This window comes from Salvelinus alpinus, chromosome 5 (genome assembly GCF_045679555.1).
Source record: "Salvelinus alpinus chromosome 5, SLU_Salpinus.1, whole genome shotgun sequence".
In the NCBI taxonomy this organism is placed as follows: domain Eukaryota; kingdom Metazoa; phylum Chordata; class Actinopteri; order Salmoniformes; family Salmonidae; genus Salvelinus; species Salvelinus alpinus.
The window spans coordinates 20,686,151-20,702,955 of NC_092090.1; the positions used below are offsets into that span (position 1 = coordinate 20,686,151).

Below are 16,805 nucleotides of genomic sequence, written 5' to 3' on the forward strand. Positions count from 1 at the left end.
GTGTGTGTGTGTGTGTGTGTGTGTGTGTGTGTGTGTGTGTGTGTGTGTGTGTGTGTGTGTGTGTGTGTGTGTGTGTGTGTGTGTGTGTGTGTGTGTGTGTGTGTGTGTGTGTGTGTGTGTGTGTGTGTGTGTGTGTGTGTGTGTGTGTAATGATGACACTGGTAAACTCCTCATGGAATTGAACAGCACAGTGGCACTCTGGTGACGCTCAGAGGTCTGGGAGAGAGAGAGGTAATAATCACCAGGCTATTAGGTTTCATCTCTCTCTCTCTCTGGCTCTTTCTCCATTTCATGTATTCTCTACCTCTCCTCTTCTCTTTATGTCTTTCTCCCTCTCTCTCCTTTGCCCTCTTCACTATCTATCCCTCTCTCTGCCTCTTCATTCATTGTATCCACTACCTCTCCTCTTCACTCCCTCTTTCTCTCTTTTACCTTGTATCATTCCCGACCTCCTTTCCCTTCGTTACCTCCCTCATTCATGTCAACAGTGTGATAAAGTGGGCCCTTCAGAGAGATGACATCTGCAGAGGCAATCACAACTTCTCTTTCTTACTCCCCCCTGCAGCAGGTCAGAGTGTATCAGTCTGAATCTACATCAGTGGAGGCTGCTGAGGGGAGGACGGCTCATAATAATGGCTGGAACTGAACAAATGGAATGGCATCAAACACATAGTAGTTGATACCATTCCACTTATTCTGCTCCAGCCATTACCACGAGCCCGTCCTCCCAAATTAAGGTGCCACCAACCTCCTGTGATCTACATGTACCTTGTCTGATGGTTCACAAATTGGATGGTCATTCTTAATGGGCTGTGTTTTACTGAAACCATTTACATAAAACATGCTCAAGTGGTGCCATATATCACTCTATAAAGAAAGATGTGTTGGTTGGTAGCAGATACATGCTATGGAAGCACAAACAACACAATAATAATGGGATAAGATAGCCGATTACAAACCCCAGAGGAAACTGTTTCACCATTTGGTTTTAGTGTGGTCTGCTACTGTACATGATTTAGCCGACTCTTTAATCATCGTCAAGTCATACAGCACACCTTTGGCATGACAACCTACTAAATAGGTCCCATATTAAACGTCATCAATCAGGGAATGACAACACACTGAGAGGAATAAAGCACAAACAGACAGGGACACTACCAGGCAGGCTAATTTGTTTTAAAGGACTGTCCCAGCTAACACTGAACGTTCCCATAACATTGCCTATTCATTATTATTCATTATTATTATTTGAAAAACAACTTCCCCATAAAGTTGTGGGAATCAAAATGTGTTGGATTGGGTGTCAATCTAAGGAGTTAAGTTCTGAAGCAGAGAGAGACCATTCCTTTGGCAGTGATAAGAAGATTAAAATTCAGTAAAGTACAGTAGGCTAATTCCTTAAAAAGTAGGCTAACAGCTGAGCCACGAATGTCAGAGAGAAGTCCAGAACTTTGAGCTCTGTGAAGACCGGTCAGAGAGAAGTCCATAACTTTGAGCTCCCTGAAGACCAGTCAGTGAGACATCCAGAAATTTGAGCTCCTTGAAGACCAGTCAGAGAGAAGTCCAGAACTTTGAGCTCCCTGAAGACCGGTCAAAGAGAAGTCCAGAACTGTGAGCTCCCTGAAGACCGGTCAAAGAGAAGTCCAGAACTTTGAGCTCCCTGAAGACCAGTCAGTGAGACATCCAGAACATTGAGCTCCCTGAAGACCGGTCAAAGAGGGGTCCAGAACTTTGAGCTCCCTGAAGACCGGTCAGAGAGAAGTCCAGAACATTGAGCTCCCTGAAGACCGGTCAAAGAGAAGTCCAGAACTTTGAGCTCCCTGAAGACCGGTCAAAGAGAAGTCCAGAACTTTGAGCTCCCTGAAGACCGGTCAAAGAGAAGTCCAGAACTTTGAGCTCCCTGAAGACCGGTCAAAGAGAAGTCCAGAACATTGAGCTCCCTGAAGACCTGTCAAAGAGAAGTCCAGAACTTTGAGCTCCCTGAAGACCGGTCAGAGAGAAGTCCAGAACTTTGAGCTCCCTGAAGACCGGTCAGAGAGAAGTCCAGAACTTTGAGCTCCCTGAAGACCGGTCAGAGAGCTAAAAACCCAGGCGCTGCTAAAGGACAAGACACACCAGTATTCATCACTGCAGAAATATCCCCCTGACTCTGTTCTGCTAAGACACTAAGGGGTGAATCCTAACACTAACGTCTAATTGTAACTTAGCCATGCAGGGAGGGAGGGTTAGTAAGCTAAGGAAAGGACAACGTCTAATTGTAACTTAGCCATGCAGGGAGGGAGGGTTAGTAAGCTGAGGAAAGGACAACGTCTAATTGTAACTTAGCCATGCAGGGAGGGAGGGTTAGTAAGCTGAGGAAAGGACAACGTCTAATTGTAACTTAGCCATGCAGGGAGGGAGGGTTAGTAGGCTGAGGAAAGGACAACGTCTAATTGTAACTTAGCCATGCAGGGAGGGAGGGTTAGTAGGCTGAGGAAAGGACAACGTCTAATTGTAACTTAGCCATGCAGGGAGGGAGGGTTAGTAGGCTGAGGAAAGGACAACGTCTAATTGTAACTTAGCCATGCAGGGAGGGAGGGTTAGTAAGCTGAGGAAAGGACAACGTCTAATTGTAACTTAGCCATGCAGGGAGGGAGGGTTAGTAGGCTGAGGAAAGGACAACGTCTAATTGTAACTTAGCCATGCAGGGAGGGAGGGTTAGTAGGCTGAGGAAAGGACAACGTCTAATTGTAACTTAGCCATGCAGGGAGGGAGGGTTAGTAGGCTGAGGAAAGGACAACGTCTAATTGTAACTTAGCCATGCAGGGAGGGAGGGTTAGTAGGCTGAGGAAAGGACAACGTCTACGTTTGCCACTAACCAATAATTCTACGTTTGCCACTATCCAATAGAGATGATATGTGTTGGAGCATGTGAATGTACTGCCATGCCAAATTATTTTATGTTGAGAGGCAACAGAGCTGGAAAAACCTTCCCACACTCTCTCTACATCTCTCCTTTTTGTGAAGACCGGAAACTGATATAGATATGAGGAGGGTAAGTACTGTAGCCTGAGGACAACTTCTACCCTGGGCACTATATACCTGACCCCTGACCCCTGAAGGTGGAACACAACACCTAGAACAGCAGATAATGGAACTTCGATGTAACATGGGTTTTATGGAGAAGAACTGTGTAATGGAGGTTTTATGGAAAAGACACATTTAGGGGAGAATGGGGTAAGGAAAACATGTTTTACATTCAGCATCACTCCGTCAAGGGAAATATAGCATTCTTCCTAACTAAGATATATACACATACTGTATTTCTGGATATAATCAGAATTCATTTAAACATTAGTTTTGAAAACATAGTTTGTCCAAAAAAACTGGTCACTTCACAAAAATGACCCCGGGTATGGGGTAAGTTTTAAGCCACCTCCACATGTCTGTACTGAAGTTAACACCATACACATAAAGCACTCGGTACCAGTGGAGGCTGCTGAGGGGAGGACGGCTCAAAATAATGGTTGGAATTGAGTTAATGGAACGGTATCAAACACACGTTTTGGATCCCATTCCATCCACTCCATCCCAGACATTATTATGAGAAGTCCTCCACTCAGCAGCCTCCACTGCTCTGTACCGTACACAGTAAAATATAAACAAATACTATGTACGCCACAATGTACGCCACATAACATGTGGGGTGATGCTGGGTATCCTAGAAGTGTAGAATGTATTTTGTCTTAAGATTCTAACCCATGCCGACTCTGACATACAGTATGTGTACCGGGGTCAGAGGCTCTAGCTGCTGGACGACACAGGCCACAAGATGCCTTTCTCTGTACATCTACATGACTGAGGAAATTGTGATAGCCTTTACTCCTTACCACACAATGGGAAGGAAATGACTACATCGTCATACTCTTAGCAAAAAGGGTTCTTCGGCTGTCCCCATAGGAGAACCCTTTTTGATTCTAGGTATAACCCTTTTTTGTTCTAGGTAGAACCCTTTTGGGTTCCATGTAGAACCCTCTGTAGAAAGGGTTCTACATGAAACAAAAAGGGTTCTTCAATGGGTTCTCCTATGGGACAGCTGAAGAACCCTTTAAGATTCTAGATAGCACCTTTTTTTCTAAGAGGTACTGTCTGGCGTGTAGCCTTGCTTCTCAGACATCCTACTTCTGGAAGGAGTAGTCTACTGCAGACCTGGGTTCAAATGCTATTTGAAACAGTAATACTTTTAGTGAAAGCCTGGTGGAAGAGGTTTACACTTTTGGGACTTTTCAATTGATTCCATCGCACCAGGCAAGCTCAATAAAGAACAGCTAAAGCATTTGGAATGATTTGAAATATGATTTGAACCCAGGTCTCACTATAACAAGTGCTAGAGAAGAACCTCCACTAGCTAACTGCAACAGTGTAGGACTGTACGGTAGCTGAAAGAACATCAACCAGCAGTGAAATGCTCTTTTACCAGAGAAGTGCACTCTCCTCATCCTCATCCTCACAGACCATGTTTTGCGTTTCACTTCAGAGCACTAACATTATCTGAAACGACTACAGGGAAATAAACCTTGAACTTGGTGTTTCTTTTTCCTAAAAGTAGACTGGTTTCACCCTAACACTGCGAACGACGAGTGATGTCACACAAATTAGCGAGGACAGAAAGCAGCATGCCACACGGTCATCAGGTGGCTAAATATAATGGAGCTAATGTGTCCTACAAGGCACCGGCACAACGCCACAGCACCGGCTAATAACAGATAAGACAGATGGACAGACAGACAGGCTCCTCCTGATTCAGTGATTTGACACTAACCAGAGACATATGGCAGAACTGGCCTCCAAATCAATGTCTTGATTTTTTGAATCAGGTGTGTTAATGCATGGCTGGAACAAAAGCCTGCACAACCGTGGCTCTTCATGGCCAGTGTTACTGAACTGATCCTCAGAGTTCACAAAACTATCTGCCATCGATAACACCTGACAATCTCCCAGTTGAATTTGTCAGGCACTGTACATCAGAGACTGTGTACATCAGAGACTGTGTACATCAGAGACTGTGTACATCAGAGACTGTGTGCATCAGAGACTGTGTGCATCAGAGACTGTGTGCATCAGAGACTGTGTGCATCAGAGACTGTGTACATCAGAGACTGTGTACATCAGAGACTGTGTACATCAGAGACTGTGTACATCAGAGACTGTGTACATCAGAGACTGTGTACATCAGAGACTGTGTGCATCCCAAATGGCAACCTATTCCCTATATAGGATGCACTGCTTTTAACCAGAACCTATTGGCCCCTGGTCAAATGTAGAGCACTAAATAGGGAATAGGGTGACATTTGGAAGGCAACCACTGATTCAGACCAGCTTGTGTCCTTTTCTTGGGTGCAGGAGTTGGCTGCTGTGAGTCAGCATACAGGGCTGAACTGTGACACTGTGGCTGTAGTATTTATGCAGTACAGGGCTGAACTGTGACACTGTGGCTGTAGTATTTATGCAGTACAGGGCTGAACTGTGACACTGTGGCTGTAGTATTTATGCAGTACAGGGCTGAACTGTGACACTGTGGCTGTAGTATTTATGCAGTACAGGGCTGAACTGTGACACTGTGGCTGTAGTATTTATGCAGTACAGGGCTGAACTGTGACACTGTGGCTGTAGTATTTATGCAGTACAGGGCTGAACTGTGACACTGTGGCTGTAGTATTTATGCAGTACAGGGCTGAACTGTGACACTGTGGCTGTAGTATTTATGCAGTACAGGGCTGAACTGTGACACTGTGGCTGTAGTATTTATGCAGTACAGGGCTGAACTGTGACACTGTGGCTGTAGTATTTATGAAGTACAGGTCTGAACTGTGATTTTACAAGGTTTCCCCTCAGGAAACACTCTGTGTTCTAAAGGCCGGGGGTCGTCAGCTGAAACGACTACTGTCATTCATTACAGGAACAATAATAACCCCTGACTGGTTCAGTTCCTGAAAGGGAATATGTGTGTACATGTGTGTGTGTTTGTGCGTGTACATGTGTTTGTGTGTACATGTGTGTACATGTGTTTGTGTTTGTGCGTGTACATGTGTTTGTGTTTGTGCGTGTACATGTGTTTGTGTTTGTGTGTGTACATGTGTTTGTGTGTTTTTGTGTGTACATGTGTTTGTGTTTGTGTGTGTACATGTGTTTGTGTGTTTTTGTGTGTACATGTGTTTGTGCGTGTACATGTGTTTGTGTTTGTGTGTGTACATGTGTTTGTGTTTGTGTGTGTACATGTGTTTGTGTTTGTGTGTGTACATGTGTTTGTGTTTGTGTGTGTACATGTGTTTGTGTGTTTTTGTGTGTACATGTGTTTGTGTTTGTGTGTGTACATGTGTTTGTGTTTGTGCGTGTACATGTGTTTGTGTTTGTGTGTGTACATGTGTTTGTGTTTGTGTGTGTACATGTGTTTGTGTTTGTGTGTGTACATGTGTTTGTGTGTTTTTGTGTTTTTGTGTGTACATGTGTTTGTGTTTGTGCGTGTACATGTGTTTGTGTTTTTGTGTGTACATGTGTTTGTGTTTGTGCGTGTACATGTGTTTGTGTTTGTGTGTGTACATGTGTTTGTGTGTGTACATGTGTTTGTGTTTGTGTGTGTACAAGCCTTGACCGAGTCATCTGAATGAGTTTATCTACCACACTGCAGAAGAAATCTGTGGGAGAAAGGCTTTTCTTTCAAGAACAGCTCACAAGCTAAGTCAAAGTTGTCAAAGTCTTGGCCTAAAGGTCAACAGACAGCTGTGTGCTTATCATTCAGTTGCCAGTTTCCTGAAATCCTTGTAGCTAATGTGGTTCTCAATTTATTTTGACGACCCAGACTACCCACATCACTTGTAGAACAACAAAGTGCTTCATTTCACACGTTTTGTTCGTTCACACATATACATTGCCCATCAAACAAGGTTTTCAGGAAACTCACCCAGATTGGTTGATGATGAAACACCGTAGGCCTATCACGGCTGTAGTGCAAACTTAGCCACAGTTTCCTTGTTAAGTGAAACCAACCGAAACGTTGTGCAATCAGCCCACTCAGCAATCAACTGCAAAACATCTATTTGTCTCACAGTTCACTCTCAGGCTTGGGTAGTGTGTTATCCCCTAGGCAAAATGACTACTGTGTCATAGCTGTGTCCGCTGGGGGTCGATGGGTGTAGGGAGAAGTTACCCCTATACGCTGATCTTGGGTCAGTTTGCGTTTCCCCCACTATTGGTTAATGTGAGGATTGGGGAGGGGAAGCTGATTCTAGATCAGTAGCTAGGGGAAACTTCACCCCCAAGCACTTGGGGTTGATGACAGCGTAACATCAGCAGAATCGAGTGTGAAAAAACCTATCAGACGGAGACAGAGGAAGCATGGCCATAGACACACCAGCTGCTGGTAAGCTCCCAGAATAGCAGAAGCTACTGTAGAGTAGGGCCAACCACAGCAGCAGCATAGAACAGGGTGAATAGGCCCCCAGAGCAACATCCAAGCCCTTTGGCACAAAAACTATCCACTGAAACTGATAGAAGACAAACTCTTTTAGGCATCGGTCAACAGAGCGAGGCGGGGACTCCCTCCTCACCTATACAATGTTAGGGGAAATCTGAGATAGTCTTCTTCCTTAGGAATCTGGAGATTCAGTCCTCGACTCCTTTCAGACAGAGAATCCCTCCACAATTAGTCTGTAACACCAAGAACCTTTCATTATATCACCACCATGTTAGGTCGTCATGGTGACCCAAGTTGTGTGTGCCTTTGTTGGTTAGTTAGTTCCAGTCATCCTGGATCAGGTCTCGGTGGAAGCAGGTCATACAGGGGCCAATCATCACTGATATCATTCCTCTTAAATCTCTCGGTTACACACTGTACACATCTAGTGATGTAGTGCAGAACAATCACATTTACTAACTGGCTATTAAAGTTAGTTCTCTACCGATGATTCAATTTGAGGAGGAAGATTCCCATCATCAAATGAATGGACTTCACATCAACCCTGACATTTTGAATACTGTTCAATTTCCACACATATTAGTCACAATACACTGGCAGTGTGTATTTGTCATCACTAACCATTATGACAACACCGTCAATGACAGTGCCGTAGTCTGTATTCACACAGTACCGCCCACTAACCTTATGAAACCAATGGGCCATTATTCACACAGTACCGCCCACTAACCTTATGAAACCAATGGGCCAGCAAATCAACACAACAATGTACAGTAGCAGAGAGAGAGATGGGGGGGTAGACAGGAAACAGAAGTGACTCTGTGTGCTTAGTGGAGACACCATAGCTCGAACCAAATGGCACCCTATTCCCTATATAATGCACTGTGTAGATATTTGGGACACAAAACACACAGCGCTGCAGTCAGCAAAACTGCTAGATCAACAGTGGTGTCGAAGACACGGCGTGTATCACTGTTGCAGTAAGAGTGAAATCTAAGGGACTGCAATGAACCAATAGGCTACTACAGACCCACTTTCTCAAAGGAAGTTCAGCCCATTGAGTTTTCTAGTGCAGACTTTGCTGCTTGGCACTGCCTGTGTCTGTGTCAGTAGGGTTAGCTAGCCTACTTTTCAAACATGCTTTCAGTTAGGCCCTCTACAGTACTGCTGGTGTACAGGGTACAGAATGTTACCTTGCCATAGAGTATCTCACATCCTTTGAGATATAGTACAATGTGTAAATAAAAGCTCTATAACTGTGATACATTACTAGTTTAGAAGCCCGTGCCCGCGTTACAAAGTTTCTCCCTGCAGTCGGTCACACAGTCTGAGGTGTTAAAGGAGCTCCTTAAACTTCACCCCAAAAAACATCTGGGTCAGATGGTTTAGATCCTTTCTTCTTAAAGGTTGCTGCCCCTATCATCACCAAGCCTGTCTCTGACCTTTTAACCTGTCTCTCCTCTCTGGGGAGGTTCCCAGTGCTTGGAAGGCAGCCACGGTTCACCCTTTATTTAAAGATCAAGCTGATCCTAACTGTTATAGGCCAATTTCTATTTTGTCCTGTTTATAAAAAGTGTTGGAAAAACGTGTCAATAATCAACTGACTGGCTTTCTTGATGTCTATAGTATTCTCTCTGGTATGCAATCTGGTTTCTGCTCAGATTATGGATGTGTCACTGCAACCTTAAAGGTGTTAAATGATTCTAAGTAATGTTGTGCTGCTATTTTTATTGACTTGGCCAAAGCTTTGATACGGTAGACCATTCCATTCTTGTGGGCCAGCTAAGGAGTATTGGTGTCTCTGAGGGGTCTTTGGCCTGGTTTACTAACTACCTCTCTCAAAGAGCGCAGTGTATAAAGTCAGAACATCTGCTGTCTCAGCCACTGCCTGTCACCAAGGGAGTACACCAAGGCTCGATCCTAGGCCCCACACTCTTCTCAATTTACATCAACAACATAGCTCAGGCAGTAGGAAGCTCTCTCATCCATTTATATGCAGATGATACAGTCTTTTACTCAGCTGGCCCCTCCCCAGATTTTGTGTTAAACATTCTACAACAAAGCTTTCTTAGTGTCCAACAAGCTTTCTCTGCCCTTAACCTTGTTCTGAACACCTTCCAAACAAAGGTCATGTGGTTTGGTAAGAAGAATGCCCTTCTCCCCACCAGTGTGATTACTACCTCTGAAGGTTTAGAGTTTGAGGTAGTCACCTCATACAAGTACTTAGGAGTATGGCTAGACGGTACACTGTCCTTCTCTCAGCACATTTCAAAGCTGCAGGCTAAAGTTAAATCTAGACTTGGTTTCCTCTATCGTAATCGCTCCTCTTTCTCCCCAGCTGCCAAACTAACCCTGATTCAGATGACCATCCTACCCATGCTAGGTTACGGAGACGTAATTTATAGATCGGCAGGTAAGGGTGCTCTCGAGCGGCTAGATGTTCTTTACCATTTGGCAATCAGATTTGACACCAATGCTCCTTATAGGACACATCACTGCACTCTATACTCCTCTGTAAACTGGTCATCTCTGAATACCCGTCGCAAGACCCACTGGTTGATGCTTATTTATAAAACCCCCTTAGGCCTCACTCCCCATTATCTGAGATAACTACTGCAGCCCTCATCCTTCACATACAACACATGTTCTGCCAGTCACATTCTGTCCCCAAAGTACACACATCACTGGGTCGCTCCTCTTTTCAGTTTGCTGCAGCTATCAACTGGAACGAGCTGCAAAAAACACTCAAATTGGACAGTTTTATCTCCATCTCTTCATTCAAAGACTCAATCATGGACACTCTTACTGACAGTTGTGGCTGCTTCGCGTGATGTATTGTTGTCTCTACCTTCTTGCCTTTGTGCTGTTGTCTGTGCCCAATAATGTTTGTACCATGTTTTGTGCTGCTACCATGTTGTGCTGCTGCCTGTTGTGCTGCTACCATGTTGTTGTCATGTGGTGTTGCTCCCATGCTGTGTTGTCAGGTGTTGCTGCCATGCTATTGTCACGCCCTGACCTTAGAGATCCTTTTTATGTCTCTATTTTGGTTTGGTCAGGACGTGAGTTGGGGTGGGCATTCTATGTTTTGTGTTTCTATGATTTTCAATTTCTATGTTTTGGCCGGGTATGGTTCTCAATCAGGGACAGCTGTCTATCGTTGTCTCTGATTGAGAACCATACTTAGGTAGCTCTTTTTTCCACCTGTGTTTGTGGGAAGATGACTTTGTTTAGGGCACATAACCTTTGAGCTTCACGGTTTGTGTTTGTAGTGTTTATTGTTTTGTTCGGCGTCATTTTTATCTAATAAAAAGAAAATGTACGCTGCACCTTGGTCCTCCTCCTTCAACAGCCGTGACAGAACTTCCCACCACCACCAAAGGACCAAGCAGCGTGGTAAGAAGGAGGACTGGACATGGGAGGATATTTTAAATGGCAAGGGATCCTGGACGTGGGAGGAGATCCTGGCCGGGAAGGATCGTCTGCCCTGGGAGCAGGTAGAAGCAGAGAGGAAGGCGAAGGCAGCAGCTAAAGCAGAGCGGCAACGTTATGAGGGAACACGACTGGCAAGGAAGCCCGAGAGGCAGCCCCCCCCAAAACATTTTTTTGGGGGGGTAGCACACGGGGAGTGTGGCAGAGTCAGGTTGGAGACCTGAGCCAACTCCCCGTGCTTACCGTGGCGGGCGCCGTACTGGTCAGGCAACGTGTTATGCGGTGGAGCGCACGGTGTCTCCAGTACGCGTTCTTAGCCCGGTGCGCTACATCCCAGCTCCCCGCATCTGCCGGGCTAGGGTGAGCATCCAGCCAGGACGGATTGTGCCAGCCCTGCTCTCCAGACCTCCAGTACGTCTCTACGGCCCAGGATATCCTGCGCCGGCTCTGCGCACTGTGTCTCCAGTGCGTCTGCACAGCCTAGTGCGTCCTGTGCCTGCGCCCCGCACGTGCCGGGCCAAAGTCACCATCCAGCCAGGACGGGTTGTGCAGGCTCTTAGCTCGAGACCTCCAGTGCGCCTCCACGGCCCAGTGTATCCAGTGCCTCGGCCAAGGACAAGGCCTCCTGTACGTCTCCCCAGCCTGGTGAGTCCTGTGCCTGCACCAAAAACTAATCATCCTGTATGTCTCCCCAGCCTGGTGAGTCCTGTGCCTGCTCCCAGAGCTAGGCCTCCTGTGTGTCTCTCCACTCCAGTGATGATCCATGGCAAGAAGCCTCCAGTGATGATCCATGGCACGAAGCCTCCAGTGATGATCCATGGCACGAAGCCTCCAGTGATGATCCATGGCACGAAGCCTCCAGTGATGATCCATGGCAAGAAGCCTCCAGTGATGATCCATGGCACGAAGCCTCCAGTGATGATCCATGGCAAGAAGCCTCCAGTGATGATCCATGGCAAGAAGCCTCCAGTGATGAGGGTGAGGGTGCCCAGTCCGGGGCCCGCAACGAGGGTTCCCAGTCCGGGGTCGGCGACGAGGGTCCCCGCACCAGAGGTGCCACCAAAGTGGGGTGAGCCAGCGGTGGAGCGGGGTCTGCGTCCCGCACCTGAGCCACCGCCGCGGATAGATGCCCACCCAGACCCTCCCCTATAGGTTTAGGTTTTGCGGCTGGTGTCTTAGGCCTCTCTTTATGTAGTGTTGTGGTGTCTCTCTGGTTGTGATGTGTGTTTTGTCCTATATTTTTTTTTTATTCCCAGCCCCCGTCCCCTCAGGAGGCCTTTTGCCTTTTGGTAGGCCGTCATTGTAAATAAGAATTTGTTCTTAACTGACTTGCCTAGTTAAATAACTTGTTATGGCTGCAGGGGGCGTATTGAAAAACTGGAAAATATGTGCCCATTTTCAAATGGCCTCTTACTCAATTTTTGCTCGTACAATATGCATATTATTATTAATATTGGATAGAAAACACTGTCTAGTTTCTAAAACAGGTTTAATTATTTCTCTAAGTGAAACATAACTCTTTTTACAGCCCATTTTCTATCCGGAAGTGAAATTTCCAAGAAGCTATGTCTCTCTTCAAGATACTCTCTATAAAAGGCCTTGGCACTTAGGACTGTAGAAACACGTCACACGTCTTCCCCTGGGTGTCATGCGGAAGTGAGAGAAGAAATGACTTGATTATCTCTGTCAGGGACTGAAAACAACATCTTGGAGTGAGAAGTGCGCACTTTCTTTTTTTTTCTGGGCGCGAAGTAGGAACTGGACTGCGCTCCTGGAAAACCCTCGTTATAGGTGAATATGACCTCCGGCTTCAATTTTATTTGATACATGTCACAATATCATCCTAAAGTATGTTTTTTCAATATACTTTAATTATATTATTGAAATTTATTCTGGACTTTAGACGTGATGCGACGCAAGAATTTTGTCAAGACGGAGAGGTTAGCACGGCATGGCCAGTGTGCATGCTAATTCAAGAGGGACATCGTTCGTTCTGGGTCCAAATGAAGACGGTTCTGAACAAAGGACCCTTTGGAGAACATTCTGATGGAAAATCAACAAAGATAAGGACCCAATTTGGGATGCTTTTTCATATATCTGTCGAACTGTGCTATCGCTAGCGTTTGACTAGAATCAATGCTGCTGTGTGTTAGCTATTGTAGTAAGCTAATATAACGATATATTGTGTTTTCGCTGTAAAACACTTCAGAAATCGGAAATATTGTCTGTATTCACAAGATCTTTCTCTTTCATTAGCTATCCACCATATATTTTTCTGAAATGATTTATGATGAGTAATAAGGTAGTTGACGTTGGTGTCTATTTTCTCTGGCTACTCCCGTGCGATTTCTGACTGTAGCTATGATGGTAGCAGTAATGTAAAACTGATTTATAGCTAAAATATGCAATTTTTTTGAACAAAACATAGATTTATTGTGTAACATGTTATAGGACTGTCATCTGAGGTAGTTTTTTCTAGGTTATTTAGGTTGGTTCTAGGTTAGTTAGGTTGGCTTGTGCATGCTACTTGCATCCTACTTGTGCTGTGAAAAATGTCTGTCCTCTTTTTTATTTGGTGGTGAGCTAACATAAATATATGTGGTGTTTTCTCTGTAAAACATTTAAAAAATCGGACATGTTGGCTGGATTGACAAGATGTTTATCTTTCAAATGCTGTATTGGACTTGTTAATGTGTGAAAGTTAAATATTTAAAAAAAATAGATTTTGAATTTCGCGCCCTGCATTTGAGCTGGATGTTGTCATAGGTGTACCGGCGTCGGGCTGCAGCCATAACAGGATAAAGGTTAAATAAAAAATAAACACAAATAAATAAATAGTGCTAGTCAAATCTGAGTAGGATAGCCATCGACACACCTGACAAAGCATCACAGGTGCAGAGGAATGAAACACCACAAAATTGGACATTCAGTCCAACGCAAATCTATAGGTCTCAGACAAGGTTACTTATCATGCAAGCATGGTTCCAAACCATTTCCATTATACCAGCACACCACCTACCCACCTACTTACCTAATACCAGCCAGTCATATCACTCCAGGGGGGAGCCCATTAGCCTTCCCCCATTAGCTGCTCCTTCCCCTGGGCTGGCTGCCTCAAATCTGTCCCTTTTCTTTCCCTTCAACACTGTGCCTCTACTACTACCAGTCTGCCACTGAACACTGAACGCTCAACACCCCATCTAGGCCACCGGGTAAAATTAGCAATCTCTGACGGAGGATATTAGCCCAATACGTTTGCCAAACATTTCTAGGACAACGGAGGGGGTGAATCACAGAGAGATGTGAATGAAATGTACTGTGGAGAAATGTAACACAGCTAGGCTACAGAGCAATGTGTCAAATATGGAATTGCAACCACTTCAATGACTAAAGTTTCTACCTGCATGAATACTGACATCCCACTGGGCACACACTGGTTGATTCAATGTTGTTCCCACGTCATTTCAACACAATTACGTTAAACCAACATGGAATAGATATTGAATTGATGTCCATTCCCAATTGGATGGACCTTTTGAAACAACATAGAATCAAACTAAATTAAGATATCTTAGCATAGTCAATGTGCAGTGTTGGGGGCCATTGGCCTGCTGCTATAAGAGAGAATGAGAAAAAAATGCAGCGTTAAAGAGAGCAGCTGTGGGGTGACAATGACACTGGGTTTGGAGAGAGAGAGAGAGAGACAGAGAGACAGACAGAGAGAGAGACAGAGACAGAGAGAGAGAGAGAAAGGGAGAGAAAGGGAGAGAAAGGGAGAGAAAGGGAGAGAGAGAGAGAGAGAGAGAGAGAGAGAGAGAGAGAGAGAGAGAGAGAGAGAGAGAGAGAACTAGATAAAAAGGTTGAGATAAAGAGAGCAGCTGTGGGGTGACAATGATTGTCTCCAGCTGGCTGCAGCTGCTCCTAATTCACCATTGAGTCACCGCACCAGATTACAGGTCAAAACCATTGCAGCTCTTAATCCAGATTGACGTAACCTAATGTACATTGGAGGTGTAATTATCCCCCAGCAATTAACTAAAATTACCACTGAGGGCAAGAGCCTTGGACTTCCAAATCTAATCAAGGAAGAGTGACTTCGGAGACTTCGGAAATGAAGTAAGTTAGATGCTGTTGGGCTCTACGTTGAACATTTGGGAACATTCTGAACTGCGTGAAGTGAAACTGATGATGAAGTTCTTAAAAGGTTTTGGACGGTACAACCAATTATATTTTTTTCTATTCCATTCTACTCAAAAGTGAATTCAGTTAGACACAGTTGTCTCTTTGAGCATTTGGGAAAGTTCTGGGCACGTATTAATGCAGCGTCTCAGAGAAGGAGTGCTGGTCTAGGAACTGATGTGCCTTTTAAATCATAATGAATAAGATTTATATGGACAGGGGGGACCTGATCCTAGATCAGCACTCTTACTCTGAGAAGAATCATGAATATGGACCCAATATTGCTCGTGAAGGGAAACTGAGGAAAAACGTTTTTCAAATGTTTTAGAAGGTAAGGCCAATAGCGTTTTTTCCCCTACTGTGTTTTTCTTTTATATCTTGACAATGGGAGACCGAGTGACAATGGGAGACCGAGTGTTACTCTGCGAGTGTTACTCTGCAGTTTCCTGTTCTTTGAAAATAATTCCGTGGCAACAATATAAAGAGGATTCAGAAAGTCCAGGGAGGGTTTTCACATGGACTCTTTTCCTTCCACAGGGATACAACAGGACAATTCCCTGGGCTGTGATAACGCACAGCCACCACACCTTTACAGTGATTTGTGTAAACAAACAACTAACCGACAATGAATCAGCAACAGTTAAACAAGTGAACAGGAAACCATACTGAAAGTGCTCCCTGCTATCATGACAACAGTTGAGAAACTAAAGAGAGATATTTAGATTGGGATTCAAACAATCACACATTAACGACCTGTGCTATACGGTTCACTTTTTAAAAGGCGATTTCTCCTTGAGTCAGCAATCGTGGCTTTTACAGCGAATTTGATCTCCGCAAACGTCAGGGAAATGCCCTTTAATTGCGTATCGCTGTGCGCAGGCCTTTAATCTGCGTTGGATCGAATTCTGGCCTTAGCATATTGTAGGTAACAATCTTCAATAGCACGAGGAATACAGGCCTAAATTAGCCTTGCTAAAGTTTCTAACATGTTGTTCTTGGATTAGTTAGATACAGTAGTGCATCTAGTACTAAGTCTACATCGATACCAATGTGAGAATTGATACCCGACAGTACAGTGCAGTAACAGTATAGGCCCACAGCACTGTTTTCAAAACAATCACAGCCATCAGTTCCAAGCGTTCCCCTGTCATTTCCCATTGATGCTGCTACTGAACACTGACAACTGAACACTGATAAGCTACTACATTTCCCATTGATGCTGCTACTGAACACTGACAAGATACTACATTTCCCATTGATGCTGCTACTGAACACTGACAACTGAACACTGATAAGATACTACATTTCCCATTGATGCTGCTACTGAACACTGACAACTGAACACTGATAAGATACTACATTTCCCATTGATGCTGCTACTGATACTAACTGAGACAACTGAACACTGATATGATACTACATTTCCCATTGATGCTGCTACTGAACACTGACAACTGAACACTGATAAGATACTACATTTCCCATTGATGCTGCTACTGAACACTGACAACTGAACACTGATAAGATACTACATTTCCCATTGATGCTGCTACTGAACACTGACAACTGAACACTGATAAGATACTACATTTCCCATTGATGCTGCTACTGATACTAACTGAGACAACTGAACACTGATATGATACTACATTTCCCATTGATGCTGCTACTGAACACGGACAACTGAACACTGATAAGATACTACATTTCCCATTGATGCTGCTACTGAACACTGACAACTGAA

The 16,805-nt window shown here is 44.6% G+C and overlaps 1 protein-coding gene across 2 annotated transcripts in view; it reads right to left on the reverse strand.

The window, feature by feature from the left end:
- sh3gl3a (SH3-domain GRB2-like 3a) overlaps window positions 1-16,805 on the reverse strand; it is a 43,863-nt gene that overhangs the window by 16,652 nt on the left and 10,406 nt on the right. The gene's annotated exons all lie outside the window — the stretch shown is intronic.